Genomic DNA, 14,095 nt, shown 5'->3' on the forward strand with positions numbered 1-14,095 from the left:
ATCAGCAACATCCAAAGTTGCTGACAAATGAAAGGGGATCCTTTACTAAATATTATCCTACCATCAGGTATAGTGTGAAACATTCTTTTTTTTTTTTTAAATATTCTTAATATAACTAAGTAAACTTCAGTCCTGGTAAACTGTCCATGGATCCAAATCAAATTAAATGCTGGCTTGAATCAGTTTTGAAAAATAATTTTTTCCCATTTAGAGAATATAATTATGTTCTAGTTGTATGTGACTTCAATAATTTTAAAAAATAAGCTGTTTCATTTTAAACTATAAGTTTTCTTTAAAGTGCTTTGGTTTAGGGACTTCCCTGGCAGTCCAGTGGTTAGGACTCCATGCTTCCACTGCAGGGGGCACGGGTTCGATCCCTGGTTGGTGAACTAAGATCCCACATGCCATGTGGCATGGCCAAAGAAATACATAAATAAATAAAGTGCTTTGGTTTAATTCAGTTAGTGACAGTTTGATTCTGATTTTGGTTCATCCTAGGTTTTTGTTCACAATTCCCCTCAAAACCCTAATTTATCATTGAATTAGATAGGCTTATACTACATATTCTTTATAGGTTACTCTACATGAAAATTTAAGTTTCATTTCAAAGAACCCTTTTTAATAATAAATAATCACCTAGCATCTTTTTGGAGTTTAAGTTTAAAATTCAAATATTTTATAAATGTCTCTTTTTTCTGAGACCCCGCAAGTACTGTATTTACAAACATGTGATTCATCTTCACATTCCAAGATTGGAATTATTGCCCCAGTCGTACTTTTTTGTTTTTATGTTGTTTTTGGCTGTCTAGCATCTATTCCACCTCTTTTTGGTAAGAGCATTTTAAGTGTCCTCCTGCCTCCAACAGGGTACATTGGAATTCGTGCGATTATTAATCAAGGTACCTTCCCCTAATCCAGGGTTTCTCAACCTCAACACTACTGACATGTAGGGCCAGTGAATTCCTTTTACTGGGGGCTGACACTAGAGGATGTTTAGCAGCATTCCTGGCCTCTACCCACTAGATGCCAGTAGCAATCTCTCTCAAGTTATAACCAAAAATGTCTCTAGGCTGCCCACTGGGGGAACAAAACTGCCCCAGAAGAACACTCCTCCCTCACTCTGACTCTTCGACAGAGAATAAGAAACACTTGGAGTTTTTCCCTTTGTGGTGGTGCTTCTTCAGGTCTCTGCTTCTGGAACCCTATCCATTTCCCAGCTTGACGCTCAACCTTCTCACGAATCCTCTGAGACTCTCCATGATCTTACCAATTAATCCCCATTTTGCTAAAGTTAGCACGTTTCTGTGACTTCCCAAAGACCCCTAACTGATACATTGTGTAAAAGGGTGGGTAACACAGGCACTTAGATCTGGAAGAAAACCTGATTTCACAGATGAGGAAGCAGAGAAGAATTACACTGGGTCTGGGGTCAGGGGACCTGGGACTGAGTCTGAATGTGCTGCTCCTCAGCTGTGCTCCTGAAGACTCAGCTTCCTCACTTGAAAAATGGATGTAAATAAGCACCTTACTTTTCTTCTTCTCAGGGTTAAGAGGGATAAAGTGTGCGTATATACGTATATAATTTTTTTAAGCTACAAACAAAAGTTGAGAACAAACTAGATCAAGGACATACAGATATTCTGAAGCACAGGGAAGGGATCTAACAAGATCAATGGAGTGAAAAATAGAATCAAATTCGTCTGAAGTATTCACTGATATTACCTCTTTCTTTAAAATCTGCTAACCAACTCCTGAGTGTGAGACATTATACTTGGCCCTATGTAAGATTCCAGTAGAAGTGAAAGGCATGATTCCTGTTATTAAGGAGCTTTCAAATCTAATAATAACAGTCAACAATGGTAACTTCTCTAGGTCATCTAGTCCATTCTCTTCATTTCATAAATGATAAGACTATGATCTAGGGGGGTCAAAATATGAGACAAATCACAATACTGAAACATAAACGTTAAATATACATTATTAAATCACTTCAGTACTAGGGTAAATACATGAAACAATAAATTAATGAAAGCAGGACTGTGCTTGTTGGCTTACTATCCCTAGCACTGAATACAACGGTGAGGATCAAGTAGAAAATAAGTATCTGCTGGAAGTCTGAGATGTTCTTTTATGTGTGATTCCATTCATTCACTGAACAAACACTTAATGACCACTAGATATGAGCCACTGTGCTAGCCTCAGAAAATTTAAAAATTATCTTGATACCTTCCAAATATTAGTGGAACTCAAATTAACACTGGGGAGACAGACACAAAGTAAATACTCTCAATACATTACAAATAACATAACAAAGAATATAAATAAAATGCTATGGGAACAGAGAAGTATAAGACATTTGTTCTCTAGAGGAAAAAGTGAATATTATGCCTCAGTGAAAGAACTAGCAGACAATTCAGTCAGCAAGACGGGTAAAGGATTCCAGGTAGCACTGCAATGTATTGAATACTACAACATGGGTCAACTCTGTAGACATTATGCTAAGTGAAATAAACCAGTCACAAAAAGACAAATACAGTATGATTCCACGTGTATGAGCTACTCAGGGTAGTCAAAATCAGAGACAGGAAGTAGAAGGGTGGTGGCAACGGGCTAGGGGGAGGGCAGCATGGGGAATTAGTTTTATGGGGACAGAGCTCCAGTTTTACAAGATAAAAAAAGAGTTATGGAGATGGATGATGATGATGACTGTCCAACATTCTGAATGTATTTAATACCACTGAAATGTTATACTTAAAAATGGTTAAGATGGTAAATTTTATGTTATGTGTATTTTACTCAATTTAAAAAAATGGGGGAAAAAAAGGAAGAAGAGGCCAGGCAAGCTACTAGAAGTGGCAGGTGCAGAAAGGGCAGGCTGAGGTCTGGAAGAGTCCCCAAATAATCACTTGCTCAAGATAACTCTCCACCCTAAGATCCTCCCAATTGTGCTAAGAAAAGGGAAGTGAAGGTGGAACTGAGAAGCAGAAAGAACCTATACTCTCACACATTGGAAACTGGCTGCCTGAAGCTTTTGATTCCAAAGGCAATACCGTGGCCCACTCCCTTCTGTCTCCAGGGTTGAACACTAGTCAGACCAGTCCAGCAATATGAAGTCAGAGCCAGAGCCAGAGCCACAGCCACAGGAAAAGCAAAAGGGGCTGAATTAACTACAGCTGAGTTTAATCTTCTCAACCCTCAGGCCAAATAACAGATGAACTCAACATTAAGTGGTTACTAATCATGAGAGCTAAAGCTAAGGCAAGTGTCAAGAATGTAGCTTGGTTTTGATTTTCACACATGAGTGGAAGGCAACACTGGCACTCAGACTCACATGTGGTCTAGGAGCTCAGATGAAGGGTATGGGCCAGAGTGATTCTCAATGGGTGCTCTGGGCTCCAATTCTTCCCCTTAGATGTTGTAGAGAGTGCACAGAGTCAAAACTAATTTCACAATACTCCTACTACATTACTTGCCATTTTCACTCTAATTCGCTCATAAATATCCAGTAGAATTTTCCAGAAAGTAAATGATGTGTGACACTGCAATAAATTAAATGTAGGATATTCACTTGCCTTTTACTAACCCAAACATTAAAGCCATTTGCCAAAATGTAAAACATCACCGAACATTTTGAAAGTAATCTTTAATTTAAAATGTTATTTATGGGACTTCGCTGGTGGCACAGTGGTTAAGAACCCGCCTGCCAATGCAGAGAACATGGGTTCGAGCCCTGGTCCGGGAAGATCCCACGTGCCACGGAGCAACTAAGCCAGTACACCACAACTACTGAGCCTGCGCTCTAGAGCCCGTGAGCCACAACTACTGAGCTCACGTGCCACAACAACTGAAGCCTGTGTGCCTAGAGCCCATGTTCTGCAACAAGAGAAGCCACCGCAACGAGAAGCCCACACACTGCAACGAGAAGCCCGCACACCACAATGAGAAGCCCGCACACCGCAATGAGAAGCCCACGCACCACAACGAAGAGTAGCCCCCACTTGCCGCAAGTAGAGAAAGCCCGCGCGCAGCATCGAAAACCCAATGCAGCCAAAAATAAACTAATTAAAATAAAAAATAAAATAAATGTTATTTATGTTATTAACTATATTGAGCTTATTATTTTTAAAGTAAATTAAAAAACATTAAAAAGTTCTCAGTTTTAACTTCTAATATGGTAATTATTGATATATACCTATACAAACAAAAAACTCAATAATATTTAAGAAGGTAAAGATTTCCTTAGACCAGAAAATTTGAGACCAGAAAATCTGCTGGACCAGAAATATAAATCTAAATACAGATATTAAATAAAACCACAGGGCTTCCCTGGTGGCACAGTGGTTGGGGGTCCGCCTGCCGGTGCAAGGGACACGGGTTCGTGCCCCGGTCTGGAGGGATCCCACGTGCCGCGGAGCGGCTGGGCCCGTGGGCCATGGCCACTGGGCCTGTGCATCCGGAGCCTGTGCTCCGCAATGGGAGAGGCCGCCGTGGTGAGAGGCCCGCGTACCGCAAAATAAATAAATAAATAAAATAAAATAAAATAAAATAAAAACACAGATGAGATTAAGCTTGCCAACAAGGCTTCAGGTGGTGGACCAGGATTTCTAAGAAACCCTGCCACTGAGGACAACTGGAAAAGCTGGACAAAATATAAAAACATCTACCTGAAGGCAGTATCAGAGGAAGGATGGGGGCCCAGAGGAATAAGCCAGCCTTTTGAACTTGTTTTTCCCCGGCAGCATGTGTTGATTTTGCTGATTCCACAAGGGTACGTAAGCTAGACGGATGTTTGGGAGTGGTGCTTTTTTTTAAATCACAGCTTTATTGAGATATAATTTGCTATACCATAAAAGACACTCTTTTAAGGTATAAAAGTCAAAAGTTTTACATTTATCGAATTTTGCAACCATCACCACTATCTAATTTTAGAACATATTCATCACCCCAAAAGGTAATCTCATACCCATTAGCAGTCATTTCCCATCGCCCACCCTAACCCCAACTCCTGGAACACACTAACATACTTTCTGTTTCTTTGGATTAGCCTATTTTGGACAAACAGAATCATGTAATATGTGGTCTTCTGTGACTAAATATTTCACTGAGCATAATGTTTTCATAGTTCACCCATGTTGTATCAGTCCTTCATTCCCTTATGTTGCCAAATGATATTACATTACAGGCTATATCACATTTGTCCATTCATCGATTATATGGGTTTTTTCCAGTTTTGGCTATTATGAATAATACTGCTATGAACATTCATATACAAGTTTTGTGTGGACATATGTTTTCAATTCTCTTGGTTTATACCTAGGAGTAGAATTGCTGGGTCATATGGTAACCCTATGTTTAACATCCTGACGAAATACCAAACTGTTTTTCAAAGAAGCTCTACCATTTTACAGTCCCACCAGCAATGTATGAAGGTTCCAATTTCTCCACATCCTTGACAACACTCTTATTATCTTCTTTATTTTAGCCATCCTAGTGTGTGTGAGGTGGTATCTCACTGTGTGTGCATGCTTTTAAATAGAGACTTTATTTTTCAGACCAGTTTTAAGTTTACAAAAAACTTGAGGCCATGGTACAGAGTTCCCGTATACACCTTCCCCACCAACTATACACATGGTTTCCCCTATTGTTACCATATTACATTAGGGTGGTGCATTTGTTACAACTGATAAATATTGATACATTACTATTAACTGAAGTCCACAGTTTATATTAGCATTCACTCTCTTCTACATTCTATAGGCTTTAAGAAATGCATGTCATTTATCTACCATTATAGTACTTTTACAGCCCTAAAAACCCCCTGTGCTCCCTATTTATACTTCCCTTCCTCACCCTCCCAAACCTCTGGCAATCACTGATCTTTTTACTGTGTCCGTAGTTTTGTGTCTTTCCCAGAATGTCCTATAGTTGGAATTATATAGTATGTAGCCTTTACAGATTGGGTTTTTCCACTTAAGTTATATGCATTTAAGATTCCTCCAGGGCTTCCCTGGTGGCGCAGTGGTTGAGAGTCCGCCTGCCAATGCAGGGGACACGGGTTCGTGCCCTGGTCTGGGAAGATCCCACGTGCTGCGGAGCAGCTGGACCCATGAGCCATGGCCGCTGAGCCTGCGCGTCCGGAGCCTGTGCTCCACAACGGGAGAGGCCACAACAGTGAGAGGCCCGCGTACCACCAAAAAAAAAAAAAAAAAGATTCCTCCATATCTTCCCATGCCTTGATAGCTCATTTCTGTTTACTGCTGAGTATTTAATTGTCTGGATGTACCATAGATTATTTGTCCATTCATCTACTGAAGAACATCTTCGTTGCTTCCAGTTTGGGCAATTATAAATAAAGCTGCTATAAAAATCTTTGTGCAGGTTTTTGTGTGGACATATGTTTTCACCTCATTTGGGTAAATACTAAGGACTGTGACTGCTGAATCGTATAGTAAGAGTATGTTTAGTTTTGTAAGAAACTACCAAACTGCCTTCCAAAGTGGCTGTACCATTTCACATTCCCTCAGACAATGATGAGAGTTCTCATTGCTCCCCATCCTCACTAGCATTTGGTGTTGTCAGTGTTTTAGGTTTTGGCCATTCTAATAGATGTGTAGTGGTATCTTGTTGTTTTAATTTGCCATTCCCTAATGTTATACTGAGTATCTTTTCATATGCTTATTTGCCATCTGTATATCTTCACTGGTGAGAAGTCTGTTCAAGTCTTTTGCCCATCTTTTAATTAGGTTGTTTTCTTATTGAGATTTTAAGAGTTCTTTGTATATTTCAGATAACAGTATTTTATCAGATATGTTTTGCAAATATTTTCTCCCAGTCTGTAGCTTCTTTTCATTCTCTTAATGCCTCTCACAGAAGTTTCACAGAAGTTGTTTTTTTATTTTAATTAAGTCCTGTTTATCAGTTCTTTATTTCATGGATAGTGCTTTGGTATCAAAAAGTCATCACCAAACCCAAGGTCACCAAGATTTTCTATGTTATCTTCTATACTTTTTAAACTTTTGCATTTTAAAGATAAGTTTGTGATAATTTTGAGTTAATTTTTGTGAAAGGTATATGATCTGGGTATAGTTTTTGTTTGTTTTGTTTGTTTGCATGTGGATGGGCAGCTGTTCCAGCACCACTTGTTGAAAAGATTCTCCTTTTCCATTGAAGTGGCCCATGATCTTTTATCAAAGATCACTGGGATCTATTTGTATAGGTCTACTTCTGGGCTCTCAATTCTGTTACCTTGACATGTCTATTTTTCTTTTTGTCAATACCATACCATCTATATTACTGTAGCTTCATAGTAATGCTTTGAGTAACAGAAGTCCTCTGATTTGGTTCTTAGGTACTGTGTTGGTTACCCTGTGTCTTTTACCTATTTAAACTTTACAATCTGTTTGTAAATATCTGCAGAGTAACTTGCTGGGATTTTGACTAGGGCTACAGTGAATCGATAAATTGGGAAGAACTGACATCTTAACAATATTGAGTCCTCCTATCAATGAACATGGGATATCTCTCTATTTAGATATTTGATATTTTTCATGAGAGTTTTAGAGTTTTCTTCATGTAAATCTTATATAAGCTTTGTTAGACTTACATCTAATGTTTCATTTTTTGGTGCGAATACAAATGGTATTGTTTTTAATTTCAAATGCCAATTGTTCATTGCTGATATATAGAAAAGGAATTGATTTTGTGGTTTTTTTCAGCAATTTAATTTTGTATATTTATGTTGTATTCTGCAACCTTGTAATTCCAGCAGTTTTGTTGTTGTTGATTTCTTGAGCTGTATACATAGACACCATGCTACCTGCAAAGTTTTTTTTCCTCCTTTTTGACTGTATAACTTTTACTTCCTTTTGTCTTTTTGCATTAGCTAGGACTTCCAGTATGATGCTGAATAGGAGTGGTGAGAGAAGAAATAACTGTCTTGTTCTTGATCCTAGGGGAAAAGTATCTAGTTTCTCACAATTAAGTACAAGGTTAGCTGCAGGATTTTTGTAGATGTTCTGTATTAAGTTCATGAAGTTCCCCCTATACTTCTAGTCTGCTGGGAGGTTTGTTGTTGTTTTTTGTTTGCTTGTTTTTCTTTTTTGTTTTTTTAATCACGAATGGGAGTTGACTTTTGTCAAATACTTTTTCTGCATCTGTTGACATGATAGGATTTTTCTTCTTTAGCCTGTTGATGTGACAGACCACACTGATTGATTTTCAAATGCTGAACCAGCCCTGCATAACTGGAATACAAACCACTTGGTTGTTGTATCCTTTTTAAGGGTTGTTGTAACCACCACAAACTGGGTTGCTTAGAACAGCAGAAATGTATTCTCTCACAGTTCTGGAGGGCAGAAGTCCAGAACTGTGGTATCAGCAGGTTCGCACGCTTCCTCCAAAGGCCCTAGGAAAGAATACTTCCTTGCCTATTCTAGCTTCTGGTGGTTTCTGGCAATCCTTAGTGTTTCTTGGCTTGTAGATACATCACTCCGATCTCTGCTTCCACCTTTCCAGTGCCTTCTCCTGTGTGTCTGTGTCTCTGCTCCTTCACATGACCTTCTAAGACTCTGACCAAACTTCCCTCTTCTTAAGAATACATCATTGGCTTAGGGCCCACCCTAATCCAGCCTAACCTCATCTTAACCTGACTGAATCTGCAAAGACCCTATTTCCAGATGACATCACATTCACAGGATCGAGGTGGACATGAATTTGGAGAGGCAGTATTCAACTCAGAACAGTTATGGTGTATAATTCTTTTTATGCATTGTTAGATTTGCTTTACTAATATTCTGTTGAAGATTTTTGCATCTATAATCATGAGAAATATTGATCTGTAGCTTCCTTTATTGTAATGCCTTTATCTGGTTTTCATGTGAAGTGGTACCTCATTGTGATTTTGATTTCCACTTCCCTAATGACTAATGATATTAAGCTCTCTTCATGTGCTTCTCGTCTATTTGTATATGCTCTTTGGAGAAATGTCTATTCAAATGTTTGCATATTTTTATGCTGGGTTATTTGTCTCTTTGTTTTTCAGCTGTATATTCTGGAAACTATACCTGTACTAGATATACCAGATGAATGATTCTGTCCCATTCCATGGGTTGTCTTTTCACTTTCTTGTACTTTGAAGCACAAAATATTTTGAATTTGATGAAGTCTGATTTATGTTTTTCTTGACTTGCTTTTTGCTTTCAGTATCATATCTAATAAACTGTTGTCTGTTAAATGGTCACAAAGATATAAACCTATGCCATCATCTAGAGTTTTACAGTTTTAGTTCCTATATTTAGGTCTTTGATCCATTTGAAGTTATTTTTTATATATTGTGTGAGGCAAGGATCCAACTTCATTCTTTTGCATGTGGATATCCAGTACTCCCTGCACCATTTCCTGAAAAGACTATGCTTTCTCGCCATTGAATGTCACCCTTGCAGAAATCAGTTTACCATAAGCACACAGGTTTACTTCTGGACTCTCAACTGATCTCTATGTCTCTTTCCATTTCAGTACCAGACTGTCTTGTTTATTCTAGCTTTGTAGTAAGTTTTGAATTCAGAAAGTATGAGTCCTTCAATTTTCTTCTTTTTCAAAATTGTTTTGCCTATTCTGGAATTTTTCACATTTCCATATGAATTTGAAAATCAATTTGTCTATTCCTGCAAAAAAAAATGTTAGACTTTTGATATGTATTTCCTTGAATCTGTAGATTAATGTAAGGAGTACTACCATTTTAACAATATTAAGTCTTGAATATGGGTTGTCTTTCCTTTTGCTTAGGTCTTCTTCAATTCTTTCAACAATGTTCTGCAGTGTTCAGTATATTTTTTGCACTTCTTTTGCTAAACATTTTCCTACATAGTTCTCTTTTATGCTGTTATAAATGGAATTATTTTAATTTCATTTCTGGATTGATCATTGCTAGTGTAAAGAAATAGTTGACTATTGTACAGCAGTCTTGTATCCTCAACCTTGCTGAACTCTTTTACTAGCTACAATAGAGTGTGTTTATTCTTTAGGGTTTTCTATATGTAAGATAATGTCAAATAGAAACAGACATAGTTTAACTTCTTCCTTTCCAGTCTGGATGTCTTCCGCAGTTTTCTTGTGGTATTTTTGTTTAGCTTTAGTATCAAGGTAATATTGGCCTTATGGTACGAACTGGGAAGTGTTCCCTCCTTTCCTATTTTTTGGAAGAGTTTGTGAAAGAGTATTAATTCTTAAAATGTTTGGTATAACTAAAAAGTTTTGATAGTTTGTGCCCTTCTTGGAGTTTGTCCATTTCACTTAGGTTACCTAATTTCTTGGCATACAGCCATTCATACATAGTATTTTCTTAAAATCCTTTTTTTATTTCTGTAAGGTCAGTAGTGTAGTCTTTTTCATTCCAGATTTTAGTATCTGATCTTCTCTTTTTCATGGGTGGTCTAGCTAAAGGCTTATCAATTCTGTTGATCTTTTCAAATAATCGATTTGTGGTTTATTGATTTTCTCTGTTGTTTTTCAATTTTGCATTTCATTTCTCTATGCTATAATCTCTATCAATTCCTTCTTTCTTGCTTTGAGTTTAGTTTGCTCTTCTTTTTCTAATTTCTTAAGGTGGAACTTGGGCTATTTGGAGATTTTTCTTCTTCTTTATTATAGGTGTTTACAGTTATAAATTTTCCTTCGAAGCACTTTTTTACATACATCCACAAGTTTTGGTATGTTTTGTCTTTATTTTCATTTATCTCAAAGCGTTTTCTAATCTCCTTTTGATTTCTTCTTTGACCTCCTGGTTACTTGGGAATATTGTTTAATTTCCATATAGTTGTGACTTTCCCAAATGTCCCACATATTATATTCTAATTTCATTCTATTGTGGTTTCAGAACATATTTTGCATGATTTTAATCCTTTAAGATGTACTGAGTCTTGTTTTATAACCTGACATATGTTCTATCATGGAGAATGTGTCACGCACATTTGAGAAGAATGTGTGTTCTGTTGGTGTGTGTTCTGTAGATGTCTGTTAGTTTGAGTTGGATCGCAGAGTTGTTCAAGTATTTTATTTCCTTGTTGATCTTATTTCTAACTGTTCTATCCATTATCAAAAATGAAGTTTTGAAATCTCCATCTATTACTGTAGAATTGTCTATTTCTCCTTTCACTTACGTTAGTTTTTGTTCCATATATTTTTGGATGTATGTTGTTAGTTTCATATATGTTTATATTTTATGACTTCCTCATGGATTGACCCTTTTGCCATTACGAAATGTCCTTTCTTGTCTTTAGTAAGAATTGTTATCTTAAAGTCTGTTTTGCCTGTTATTAGTATAGCTACTCCAGCTCTCTTTTGGTTTATCTTGTTCCATTCTTTTACTTTCAACCTCCTATGTCTTTGAAACTAAAATATGTCTCTTGGAGAAAGCACATCTTCATATTTTCACTTAATCCAAGTTGCTAATCTCTACCTTTGGTGTTTAGTCCATTTATATTTAATGTAATTACTGATACGGTTAAGATTTACATCTGCCATTTTACTATTTTTTTCCGCATGCCTTATATCTTTTTGGTCCCTCTATTCTTCCTCAACTGCCTGAATTTGTATTAAATAGACACTTTCTAGTTACCACATTAATTCCCTTGTCATTCATTTTCTTTTATTTTTCAGAGTTATTTTCTTAGTGTTTCACCTGGTGATTACAGTTAACATATTAACTTATAACAATTTCATTTGGTCAGTTAACACAAAAATTTTTTTTAAAGATTTAAAGATTCTTTTAAAGATTTAAACCACTGGTGGCGCAGTGGTTAAGAATCCGCCTGCCAATGCAGGGGACACGGGTTTGAGCAATGGTCCAGGAAGATCCCAAACGCCTCATAGCAACTAAGCCTGTGAGCCACAACTACTGAGCCTGTGCTCTAGAGTCCATGAGCCACAACTATTGAGCCTGTGTGCCACAGCTACTGAAGCCCGCACACCTAGAGCCTGTGCTCTGCAACAAGAGAAGCCACCACAGGGAGAAGCCCATGCACCACAATGCAGAGCAGACCCCGCTCGCCGCAACTAGAGAAAGCCCCCCACGTGCAGCAGTGAAGACCCAATGCAGCTAAAAATAAGTAAATAAATAAATTTATTTTTTTTTAAGATGATTTATTTATTTATTTATTTTATTTACTTTTGGCTGTGTTGGGTCTTAGACGTGGGATCTGTCGTTGCACCGGTGCGCGGGCTCTTCGTTGTGGTACACGGACTTCTACTTGTGGTGTGCAGGTTTTCTCTTCTCTAGTTGTGGCACACAGGCTCCAGGGCATGTGGGCTCTGCAGTTGTGGCACGCGGGTTCCAGAGCACATGGGGTCTGTAATTTGCAGCATATGGGCTCTAGTTGAGGTGCGCGCGAGCTCAGTAGTTGTGGCACGTGGGCTTAGCTGCCCTGTGGCATGTAGGATCTTAGTTCCCTGACCAGGGATAGAAACTGCGTCCCCTGCATTGTAAGGCAGATTCTTTACCACTGGACCACCACGGAAGTCCCAATACAAAATTAATTTTGGTATTATTCAAAAACTTTGCTCCTGTTATGGCTCCATTCCCTCCCCTCTACTTTGTGCCTTTATTGTCATACAAATTATATCTTTATACACTGTATGCATATCCACTTAGATTTATATTTACCACTTTATGCACTTGTCTCTTAAGACACAGACTACAAGAAAAATTACAAACAAAAATAAATTTTTGCTCTCCTTATGTTTACCTATATAGTTACCTTTCCTGGTGGTACTTACTTCTGCATGTGGATACAAATTACTGTCTAGTGTCATTTCATTTCTACCTGAAGGACTCCCTTAAGTATTTCTCGTAGGACAGGTCTGCTAGTGACAAATCCCCCTAGTTTTTGTTTATCTGAGAGTCTTACTTTCTCCAATAAAAAAAAAATGATATGTAAATCACATAAAATTCACCATTTCAAAGAGTATAATTCAGTGGTTTTAGTATACTCACAAAGTTATATACCTATCAACACTACCTAATTCCATAATATTTTCAACACCCCCAAAAGAACCCTATACCCCTTAGCAGTTACTGCCAGCATCCTATTCCTGCCAGCATCCTCAATGCCTGGAAACCAGTAATCTCTTTTCTGTCTCTACAAATTTTCCTATTCTGGATATTTCATAGAAATGGAATAATATAAATATGTGGCGTTTTATGTCTAGCTTCTTTCACTGAGCATAATATTATTGTCAAGGTTTCTCCTTTATTTCTCAGCAGCAGCTTTTCTGGATATACAATTCTTATTCAACCTTCTTTTTCTTCCAGCATTTGGAATATGTCATCCCATTGCCTTCTGGCCTCCATGATTTCTGATGAGAAGTCAGCTCTTAATCTTATTGAAGATGCCTTGAACATAATGAGCAATTCTCTTGGTGCTTTCAAGATGCTCTCTTTGTCTTTTAGCAGTCTTACTTGGTTGTGTCTAGGTATGGGTATCTTTGAGTTTTTCCTACTTAGTGTTCGTTAGGCTTCTTGGATGAACTGATTACCTTCTTTATTAATTTTGGAAATTTTTGGCTATTATTCCTTCCAATGTCCTTTGTTCCCAATTCTCTCTCACTACTCCCCTTCTGGGAATCACATTATGTTTATATTGCTATGGCTGACGGTGTCCCACAGATCTCTGAGCCTCTGTTAATTTTCCTTATTTTTTTCTTTCTTTTCTTCACACTCAATAATCTCAACTGACCTATCTTCAAATTTGGTAGTTATTTCTTCTGCTTAATCCAATCTGATGTTAGGCCCCTCTACTGAAATTTTCATTTATTACATTTTAGAAATCCAGAATTTCTATATGATTCTTTAAATTTTTTTAAAAAAATTATTTATTCAGACATAATCCACATACCATATAATTCATCAATTTAAAGTGTAAAATTCAATGTTTTTTAGTATATCCACAGATATGTAAAACCATCACCACAACTGATTTTATAACATTTTCATCACCTCAACAAGAAGCCCCACACTCTTAAACTACCACCATTCTACCCACCTCCTATTCTCTCCCCAACTTAGCCCTAAGCAACCACTGACCTACTTTCTGATTCTGTA

General features: G+C 37.5%; 1 protein-coding gene across 1 annotated transcript in view; it reads right to left on the minus strand.

Moving 5' to 3' along the window:
- The window catches only part of PIWIL2 (piwi like RNA-mediated gene silencing 2), an 88,335-nt gene that overhangs the window by 3,836 nt on the left and 70,404 nt on the right, over nt 1-14,095 (minus strand). The gene's annotated exons all lie outside the window — the stretch shown is intronic.

This window comes from Tursiops truncatus, chromosome 6 (assembly GCF_011762595.2).
Source record: "Tursiops truncatus isolate mTurTru1 chromosome 6, mTurTru1.mat.Y, whole genome shotgun sequence".
Classification (NCBI taxonomy): domain Eukaryota; kingdom Metazoa; phylum Chordata; class Mammalia; order Artiodactyla; family Delphinidae; genus Tursiops; species Tursiops truncatus.